Source organism: Octodon degus, unplaced genomic scaffold (assembly GCF_000260255.1).
Source record: "Octodon degus isolate 3935 unplaced genomic scaffold, OctDeg1.0 scaffold00064, whole genome shotgun sequence".
NCBI lineage: Eukaryota > Metazoa > Chordata > Mammalia > Rodentia > Octodontidae > Octodon > Octodon degus.
The window spans coordinates 10535284-10544857 of record NW_004524640.1 but is presented as its reverse complement, the minus strand read 5'-3'; the positions used below and the strand labels follow the sequence as shown (position 1 = coordinate 10544857).

General features: G+C 44.2%; 2 protein-coding genes across 6 annotated transcripts in view; one reads left to right on the top strand and one right to left on the bottom strand.

Annotated features, from left to right (window-relative positions):
• Cby1 (chibby family member 1, beta catenin antagonist) overlaps nt 1-6259 on the bottom strand; it is a 16339-nt gene extending 10080 nt beyond the window's left edge. Inside the window, exons 1-3 of one of the 5 annotated variants that reach the window (XM_023718897.1) lie at nt 6157-6259; nt 3501-3595; nt 3125-3171 (exon numbers count right to left, since the gene is read on the bottom strand). The gene's annotated coding sequence lies outside the window, so the exon portion shown is untranslated. The remainder of the gene's footprint in view (nt 1-3124; nt 3172-3500; nt 3596-6156) is intronic. The other 4 variants (XM_023718899.1, XM_023718896.1, XM_023718898.1 and 1 more) reach the window with 4 other exon arrangements.
• Nucleotides 6260-6579: 320 nt separating this feature from the next.
• The window catches only part of Fam227a (family with sequence similarity 227 member A), a 56732-nt gene continuing 53737 nt past the window's right edge, over nt 6580-9574 (top strand). The window contains exon 1 of the mRNA XM_023718946.1: nt 6580-6796. The gene's annotated coding sequence lies outside the window, so the exon portion shown is untranslated. The remainder of the gene's footprint in view (nt 6797-9574) is intronic.

The window sequence follows — 9574 nt, the reverse complement described above, 5'->3', positions numbered from 1 at the left end:
TCTACTAAGCCATCTCTCCAGCCCTTAGGCTGGTCTTAAATGCACTATGTAACCCAGAATGGCCTCAACCTCATAGTGATCCCCCTGCCTCAGCCTCCCAAGTGCTAGAATTATAGGTGTGTGCCACCATAACCAGCTTTCAAGACTATTTAAAGCAAAGTTTTTTCGGCCAGGTGTGGTGGCTCACAACTGTAGTCCTAGCACTCAGGAGGCTGAGGTTGGAGGATTGCTGTCAGCTTAAGGCCGGCCTGGGCTACACAGCAAGTTGGAAGACTAGCCGGAACTATGTAGTGAGACAGTTTCCAAAAAACAAAGAACACAATTTTGTATCAACTAACTGTATTCAGTGATAATTCATAGTATGAATTTATCATGATTAACAAGACATATAACCGGGTGGGGAGATGGCTCAGTAGAATAAGCGCTTCCCTGGCAAGCAAAAGGGCCTGAGTTCAATCCCTAGTTCCGCCAAAACAAAAACCAAAACAAGACATGTAACCAATGAAAATATTAAGTTGTTTTCACTGAGGTAGAAATCAATTTCACTAATGTTAATTATGAAAGTATAGAAGCATCTTTGGAAGTTTTATAATATGCAATATAAAATGCGTATGAGATATATAATTAGACAAACAGAGTGTAGTTTGGAGGATCATCAGGAGTTTGAGGGCAACCTTGACTACATAGTGAGATCCTATGTTAAAAAACAGTAAGTTATAAACAAGCAAACAAAAACCGAATCACTTGAAATTGTGTGCTCATGATAATTTGACCGAGGGCATACGTCTATAATTGAGAACAACTGCAGACCAACAACCTAGCGTAGCCGTGGCCAACCTAGAGCACGCGTGCTACAGTCGGTCGCCTGTATCACTGAAACCTCTAAAAGGTTCCTGGTCACTGACCTAGGGGATGGCATTTGGCCCTGAGCGCAACATTTAGGACTTGAAAAAGCCTGAAAGGTGTCAGCTAGGAAGTGAAAGGGACAGGGGTGGGCCCCAAGATGCTGAAGTAGTCTGAAGCTTTGTCACCATCTAAGATGTATCAGAAGGCCCTGGTATTTCTGCTGGAGAAAAGAAAGAGGGTGGAAGAGGGAAAGGGATTAATCCTATGTTTGTAGACAGCAGAACCAATTTTCCCAAGGGACATAGCCATAGTTGGCTAATGGTATATATGAAATTATCTTTGTCTTAATAACTTAAAAGGTACAGGTTTTATTTGTTTTTTCTTTTGAGGCAAAAGAAAAATGTGTGTCACCATAACTGGTGAGGGAGATACATCTTAAAAGAGGCATTCTTGGGGCAGAAAAAAACTGAAAGAATGTGCAGGCAAAAAGATATTAAGAAAAATGCACAATAACAAAAATTAGTATTGCTTCCTATCTATCAATTATGGATCAGGCTGGGTGTGGTGGCTCACCCCTGTAATCCCAGCATTCGGGAGGCTGAGGCAGGAGGATCATTTTTGCAAGTTCAAGAGCAGCCTGGGCTACAAAGTGAGCTCAAGGCCAGCCTGAGCTGTATAGTAAGACCCTGTCTCAAAAAAAAAAAAGGATGGGTCAACTTCAATGCTGGGCACACTTCATATAGTTCTTTCATTCTTTGCAATTATCTAAGAAGCCATATTTTCTTATCGGTATTGGAGATGAGAAAACTAGGGCTCAGGGAAATTAGCCAGTTTTCCCAAGGGACATAGCCATAGTTGGCTAAAAGTATATATCAAATTATCTTTGTCTTAATAACTTAGGAGGTACAGGTTTTGTTGGTTTGTGTTTTCTTTTGAGGCAAGGTCTTGTTATGTTGTTCAGGTGGGCTTGAGTTCACTATGTATCCTGGAGCTGTCCTTGAACTCGTGATGATCCTCCTGCATCAGCCTGCAGAGTACTGGGCTTACAAATGTGTGTCACCATAACTGGTGGAAGGTACATCTTAAAAGAGGCATTTTTGGGGCAGTGAGACAGCTCAGAGGTCTAAAGGGCCAGCAGGCAAGTGCAGGGACCTACCACTGTTCCGCACCACATGCTGCACCAGCCCCGCCCCAGGCGGGCTGAGCTCCCCCCGCCAAATAAAAGCATTCTCATCTACCAGAGCAACAAAAAGAATGAATAAATATCCAATATTGGTGAAACTGCAGAAGAAAAAGACAATTTACTATCAACAGAAATATAAATTGTTTAAGCGCCTGCTTTGGCAAGCACAGGGACCAAGAGTTCAATCCCTGGTCCCACATGCCATGCTGGCCCTGCTCCAGTGGCACGCTAAGCGCTGAGCCATTGACTGAGTCTGGGCATGGTGGTGCACGCCTGCAATCCTTGTGTTGGGGAAGCTAAAAGCAGGAGGATCACTACAAGTCAGAACTGTGTAGTCGGACTCCCTACCAAATACATAAAACGAAAAAAAAATAAGTTGTTATAATTCTTTCAAAGACAGTAAGACATAATCTAATGATTTTTTAATGTGTATAGTTGTGTCTATTTGTTTGAGACACAGTTAGTCTCATTATGTAGCCCACGCTGGCCTCAAACTCACAGAGATTTTCCTCCTTCAACCTCCTGGGTGTTAAGATTACAGGCAGGAAGGGCAGGGGAGATAACCTGGCGGCATAAGTGCCTGCCTTGCAAGTGCAAGGTCCTGAGTTCAGTCTGAGCTTGATCCCTGGTACAGGTAAGACAGGAGGATCACTACGAGTCCGACCTGCATATTGTAACCCTGTACCAAAAAATAAAAATAAATAAATTTAAAAAAAAATTACAGGCAGGAGCCAGTGTCCAGCAATGTGCATACTTTCTGGATGGCAAATCTATTTCCAAAATTTTCCTCCAAAAAGACTTGTACATATACAAATGTCCTCTATTGTTTATAACAGTGAAAAATAAATACTCCAAAATGTCTACCAAGGGTTGGTATAGCCAAATATATTGTAGCACATTCTTATACTGGCATAGTAAGAAGCACTAACCTATAGTGAGAGAGTTGTGTATGGACTGGCCAGAAAAACCTCCAAAACATATTTGAACATGAAGAAAGCAAGTTACAGAACAATGTGTATAATTTAGTCCCATGTGCGATGACAAAGAATATTCATAGTGGAAAAAAAAAAAAAAAGAATATTCATAGTGTATTACCTGGAAGGGGAATCCGGAAGGGCAATAGCTGACTTCCTTGGATGAACCTGGAGGGGAGTAGATGAAATTGCCATTTTATAGTTTTAAAAAATCCTCCAATTTGGCAATTCCATCTGATACAGTATAATATAAGCTGGGCGTGGTAGTGCACACCTGTAATACCAGCCTGCAGGAGGACTGAAGGAGGCTTGCCTGGGCTACACAGCAAGTTCAAGGCTAATATGATATACATAATAAGACTCTGTCTCTTTTTCATCAGAATTGCATTCACTGCATTTCAGTGAAGGAAACGACAGCAATTGCCATGGCCCTACCCTGACCAGTGTGTTAAGTGGCCTATGCCTGCTGGTAGGCATCCCGCCCATCACTCTCTCACCCCTTTCCCACAGGCAACTGGAAAGTAGCAGCAGGCCACCTGGAGACTCTGGCACGAATTAGCTGGTGGAAGGCTCAAGGGTGTGGTCACAACATCTGGAAAATACAATGTTTTATAAATTGGTGGAACTAGGCTAAGGAAATAGCTTGGCCTCTAAGCACCTGCCAGGCAAGCACAAGGACCTGGATTCAATCCCAGTTAGAGCATGCTGTGTTGCTGCGTCAGCCACTAAAACCGGGCATGACAGCACATGCCTGTAATCCCAGTGCTGGGGAGGCTGAGATAGGAATATCACAAGTCTGATCTGCATAGTGAGACCCTGTAATAAATAAATTTTTAAAAAGAATGTACCATAGGGTTGGTGAGATAGCTCAGTAGACTAGCGTCTGCTTAGGCAAGTATGGGGACTGGGGCTCAATCTCCAGTACCATATGCTGCGATGGCCCTGCCCAGGGGCTCCCCGAGCCTGACCAAGTCCAGGTATGGTGGTGCATGACTACAATCCCAGTACTGGGGAGGCTGAAAACAGGAGTATCACTATGAGTCCGATCTGCATAGTGAGACACTGTATTTAAAAAAAAAAAAAAAAAACTGTCCCAAAAAGAAAAACAAAAAATATATACAATATAAAATCATATTAGAGGGCTGGCCAGATAGCTCAGCAGATTGAAGTGCCTGCTTAGGCGGATGCGGGGGCAGGGGGTTTGATCCCTGCCCCGCTGTGCTAGCCCCATCCCAAGGGGCGCACTGAGATGGTGACTGAGCCTTGGTATTGGCACGCCTGTAATCCCAGTGCTTGGGAGGCTGAAAAACAGCAAGGATCACTACAAGTCTGATCTGTGTAGTGAGTCCCTGTTGATTCTACTAAATACATAAAATAAAATAAAATTTGAAAAAATCATATTAGAGAAAGATGTTTCTGGATTTAATGGATTATTTCAAAAAATATATTCATGTATAAGTTATGAACAACAACAAAAATAAAGTAGAAGGCAGCCCCTGTCCCTCCAAGCATTTGGAGAAATTTGAAGAAGGAAAAGCAAGCCAAGTGGCTCTTGCCAATCTTGGGAAGACTGAACTGCACCAAAAGCACTATGCCTAAGGCCATTACTGGATGCAACAGATAAGGGTTCAGGCCTAGCTCCAGCCCTCAGCTGATTGCTAAACCTTGATCGCATTGCTCAATTTCTTGGGGGTCTCTCATGCATGGCTAATTCTCATAACCTTTAGGCTCAGAACTGTCCACCACTGAGTCATGCATTATATAACAAAGTTTCGGTCAACAAACAGCCACATACACAACAGTGATCCCATAAGATTATAATGGAGCTGAAAAATTCCTATCATTTACTGACATTGCGGCCATGCTGTTGGAGCAAAACGCACTGCCCGCATGTTTATGCTGATGTTGGCATAAACAAACCTACAGCACAGCCTGTTATAGACGAACACTGTACGTGCAATTGTGTACAGCACATAATACCTGATGATAAAGGACTTTGTTACTGAATTGTGTACTTAGTATACTTTTATCATTAGTGTACTCCTACTTATAAAAGTTTAGGGTAAAATAGTATGACAGTCCCCTCAGATGTCTCCAGTTTATATCCATTAAATGCACCATTTTCTCTTGTGTTTGATTTAATTTCACGAGCTTTTGTTCACCGTGGCCCTAAGAGCAACAGGTCAACACACACACACACACACACACACACACACACACACACACACCCTATGTGTGCTGCAGGCTACTATACCATTTGGTTTATGTAAGTACACCATACAACACTTGTACAACTGAGAAAATCTTCTCCCCACTCAACACATTCTTAGAAGATGTCCCTGTCCTTAAGCGACACATAACTGTGTTATTGGTGAGGGGAAGGAAGGGTCTGGACTAGCTGCATTTTAAGTCCGATCTAACAATTCATAAACAACTTGGGCTGAGATCTTGAGGACTTGGGGTCCCGGAGCAGTATCTTAGGCCAAAACACAAACTGTCCCTTTGGCTCAAGGTGGCCTTCTTTTCGGTGAAACTCCTTGGGAAAGGTTAAGTAAAGGCTGACTCAAACCTTGCCCTACTGGTCAAGCTGAGGGGATCCCTGCATTTATATCCCTGGGCGTGGCTTCTTTGTTAAAAGGAGTAATCACAGGCTCCAATTTACAAGTTGGCAGATGTGGCATTTGACCTACACAGAGACCCTGAGGAGTAGGATCAAGTGTGTTCTCATCTATAGATTATACCAATCGCTAATCACTGGGCAAAGTGTTAGTTTGCAACAGGCCATAAAATACATTGACAAGTACGTAAAGGAGGAATCTGTGACTTTACTCAGATTTTCAAAAGAAAACGCATCACCTAAAGAGTTACGAGCCAAGCGGGTATAATTCTCACTGGTAGAAGGGCCACCAGGGCTTACGAGCTCAACTAACGGTTGTAAACACAGGTTCAGACGCACGGTCTTACCTAATCACCCTTAGGCCTATTTATGGGGAGCAACTCCCATTCCAGCTCACACCCGAAGAAACAAGCTCCGGTCCAGGAGCAGATAGCCTGGGGCAACCCCGCCTGCCTCCCGCCGATCTTTGGGGGGCGGGGCGTCCCATTCCCTTCGGGTGACCCAGGGCTCGCTACTGGCCTGACTCAGGGACATACCTGTAGTGTCCGAGAAGCCAGGATCAAAATCAACCTCTAGATGCCGGCAAGGACCCAACCATACCCTTAAGCAACTCTAGCAAACTGCCTGCCGTTACCTGTTCACAGCGCGCACGCGCGGTCCCGCCCTGGACTCTACCACTAGGAAGGAGGGGGTGTCAGCGCGGGAACAACGCCAGCGTTCCCGGGAAGCACCAGAGGCACTTGCGGGCTCCTTCAAGTAAATATATTATACAATAGAAGTATTTTATATGGTACTTTGTATCCCCGTGTTATAGGATGGGGCGAGAAGCTACATTTCCCCCCCCAGCAAACACGTTGGTCTGGTCCCCAAGCAATCGGCTGCCGTCACCCTGGTAACGGCGTCCGGTGCACACAGCTGCAGCAGAGAAAGGTTCCATTGTTGTGGAAAAAGTGAAACTAGTGAGCGTACCTGGCGTTGCTAGAGACACACGGACGTGGTCATAGTAGCAAAATGGGCCTCTCCCGGGCTTATCTCCTACCCCCGCCCCGCCCACAAAGCAGAAGTCATCTCCTTCCTGACGGATGTAGAGCAGCGGGTACCGAGTGCCCATCTAGAACTTTGTGGCACAAGTTCCCTACCTGCCACGAATTCCTCTGATTCTACCGAAGCTTTCAGGTAGGGCAAACTACTAGACGGACGGTGATCCCATTCCTACAGCCCACGGGCTTCCCGTGCCCTGACACTTTTCAGCTTCTACAAAGTCAGGCAAACAGAGGCCCCGGGACCACTTTGAAGTTGCCCAGTGGTCTAGGGACAGAGAACTGGAGAATCAACTTCAGATCGCAGACTGTCCTAACAATGCGGCTTTTTTGTTTGTTTGTTTGTTTTTAATTTATTTTTATTTTAATTAATTTATTTATTTATTTTTGTATTTCAGAGAAAGGTCTACAGGGTGTTCAGGGTCTCACTACTAGATCGGACTCATTGTGATCTGCCTGTTTACAGCTTCCCAAGAGCTGGGATTATAGGCGCAAGCCACTATGCCTAGTCTCAATTGCTGGCTCAGCGCAGCCCTGGGGCAGGGCCAGCACGGCAGGTCCCGGGGATTGAACCCCTGCGCTTTAATCTGCTGAGCTATTTGGCCGGCCCTCTAATAGTGTGTGTTGTTGGTGCAACGTGGTAAACAAAGAAACTCAGGTCCTTCAAGAGATATTTACTGGCTCCCTACTGGGTATGCCAGGTCATCTGTGCAATACGGGACAAGATCCCAGTCTCTCTCCAAGCACAATTCTCCAGGCTATACCATACTGCATCAAAGAGGAGAGAGTTCTGTGTCCTGGATCCAAAGTCTGTACTGTTTAACCCAGCATTGTTCAACAGAATCATGAAGCAGGCTGTGCAGTCTGGAATTTTCTAGCAGCTAATTTTTATTTTATGTATATTTTTAGCTATCCTCTAAACATTTCATTTATTTTTAATTACATTTTATTAATACATTTTAGACAAGCAGAAGGATCACAAATAGCTACATTTTAAAAAGTCAAAACAAGACAAGTAGAATTAATTTGAATATTTTATTTAAAACCATACATCCATAATGCAATATTCTTTTTTCAAATGTAATCGATATTTTAAATTTTGGCCAGCTAGGTAGCTCAGCAGACAAAGCACCTGCTTAGGAAAGCGCAGAGATGGGGGTTCCATCCCCGGTACCACAAAGTGAGCCGGGGCCCACTGAGCTGCTCACCGAGTCTAGGCGTGGTGGCTCACTCTTGTAATGGATCACTGCGAGTCTGAGCTGCGTAATGAGACCCTGTACCAAATACATTTTTTAAAAATTAAAATTTTATACTGTCTCAGGTTTTACATTTAAATTAAGTAAAATGTAGTTTAATTTGAGTCACACTAACCAATTCAAGGGGTCAGTTTTCTCATGTATCCAGTTGGCTTCTGTGACAGGCAGCGCTGGTTTAAGCCTCTTCCAACCTTTCCAGTTTTGCTGCCCTCTGCTTGTAAGATACTTCCCCTCCACTTTATCTAATGAGCTCCTTCTCTTCCATCAGCACCTTGATCACTTGATGATTTTTTTTTTTTTTTTTGCGGAACCAGGGATTGAACTTAGACCCTTGTGCTTGCCAGGGAAGCACTTATTCTACTGAGCCATCTCCCCGGCCTACACTTGATGATGTTAAACCACACTAGTGTCCCATCTCACAGCACCATGCACCTCCCTGTGATGCAATAGTGACAGGGATCCATTGTTTTAATCTATAATTATTCCTCATGAATTAGAACTTATAGTTACTTGCATAGTTACTTGACTTTATTAAGCCTTTCCCAGTAGATACAGCACTATTATTAGAGTATTGATTGAATTGGTCCTGTCTCACTTCCTGTCCCAGAAAGAGCACATCGCTGGCTTCTGTGGAGTATTCGGTAGTCACTGAAGGTCTGAAGGGTGAGCAGAAGTGTGCCTGACTCCACAGCCAGCATTGTTTTCGTATGCTTAGGATATGCCAACCTTCAGTAGAGGTCATGGAAGTCTCCTGCCAGAATCTGTGCTCCCCGGGGGCGGAAGGTTTCCTCCTCATCTGCCCCAGGATATAGCACAGCACTTGCTTATAGTGTAGCTCCTCAGTGAAGCTAGTTTTCTTCCTCTTTCTCATCAAGTAATGACAGAAAAATTTATCAGGCTTTAAAAAATACTCCTCCTAGGGGCCAGGGAGATGGCTCAGTGGAATAAGCACTTCTGTGGCAAACTCAAGGGTCTGAGTTCAATCTCTGGTTCCACAAAAAGAAAAAAAAATAAATAAAAAATACTCATCCTTAAATATTGTGATGAAAAATTCATCAGGGAACAGGATATGTATTTTATTTTTTTTAATTTTATTTATTTGTGTGTGTGTGTGTGTGTGTGTGTGTGTGTGGCCAGCTCAGCCCACCAGGGGCCGGGGCTGCGTCCCTGTGCTTTGCTAAGCTTGTTCTAGGTAGATGCTTTAGACCACTGAGCCATCTCACCAGCCCAGGATATGTATTTTAAACATTTCTCTTAAGAAGCATGCTATTCAGCTTCTCATTAGGTGTGAGTAATAACGTTAGGTTGAGTCAGGAGGCTTTTTGACAGAGTCACTGGAGTCTGGCTTCTCCGAGAACACAGTGAAGTTTTCCAGTCACTCTGGGGAACAGGTGGGAGGAAATGAGACGCCCTAAAATGCACTTGCCTCCCCCGACCCCTCTGCCCTCTGCTCATACGGCTAGGGGAGGGAACAAGAATTGGTACTGACCTAGGCCAGGGCCTGCCTTTCCTAGGATCCAACCAACTTTAGACTCAAAAATGGTGTAGTAAGTGATGCCAAAAGAAATCAAATATTGAAAGTCATTGCAGTTCAGTATTTGAAGTGCTGAAATAGGTGAAAGTAGTACCGTGGGCTTTGTGGAGAAGGCATAGTGTCG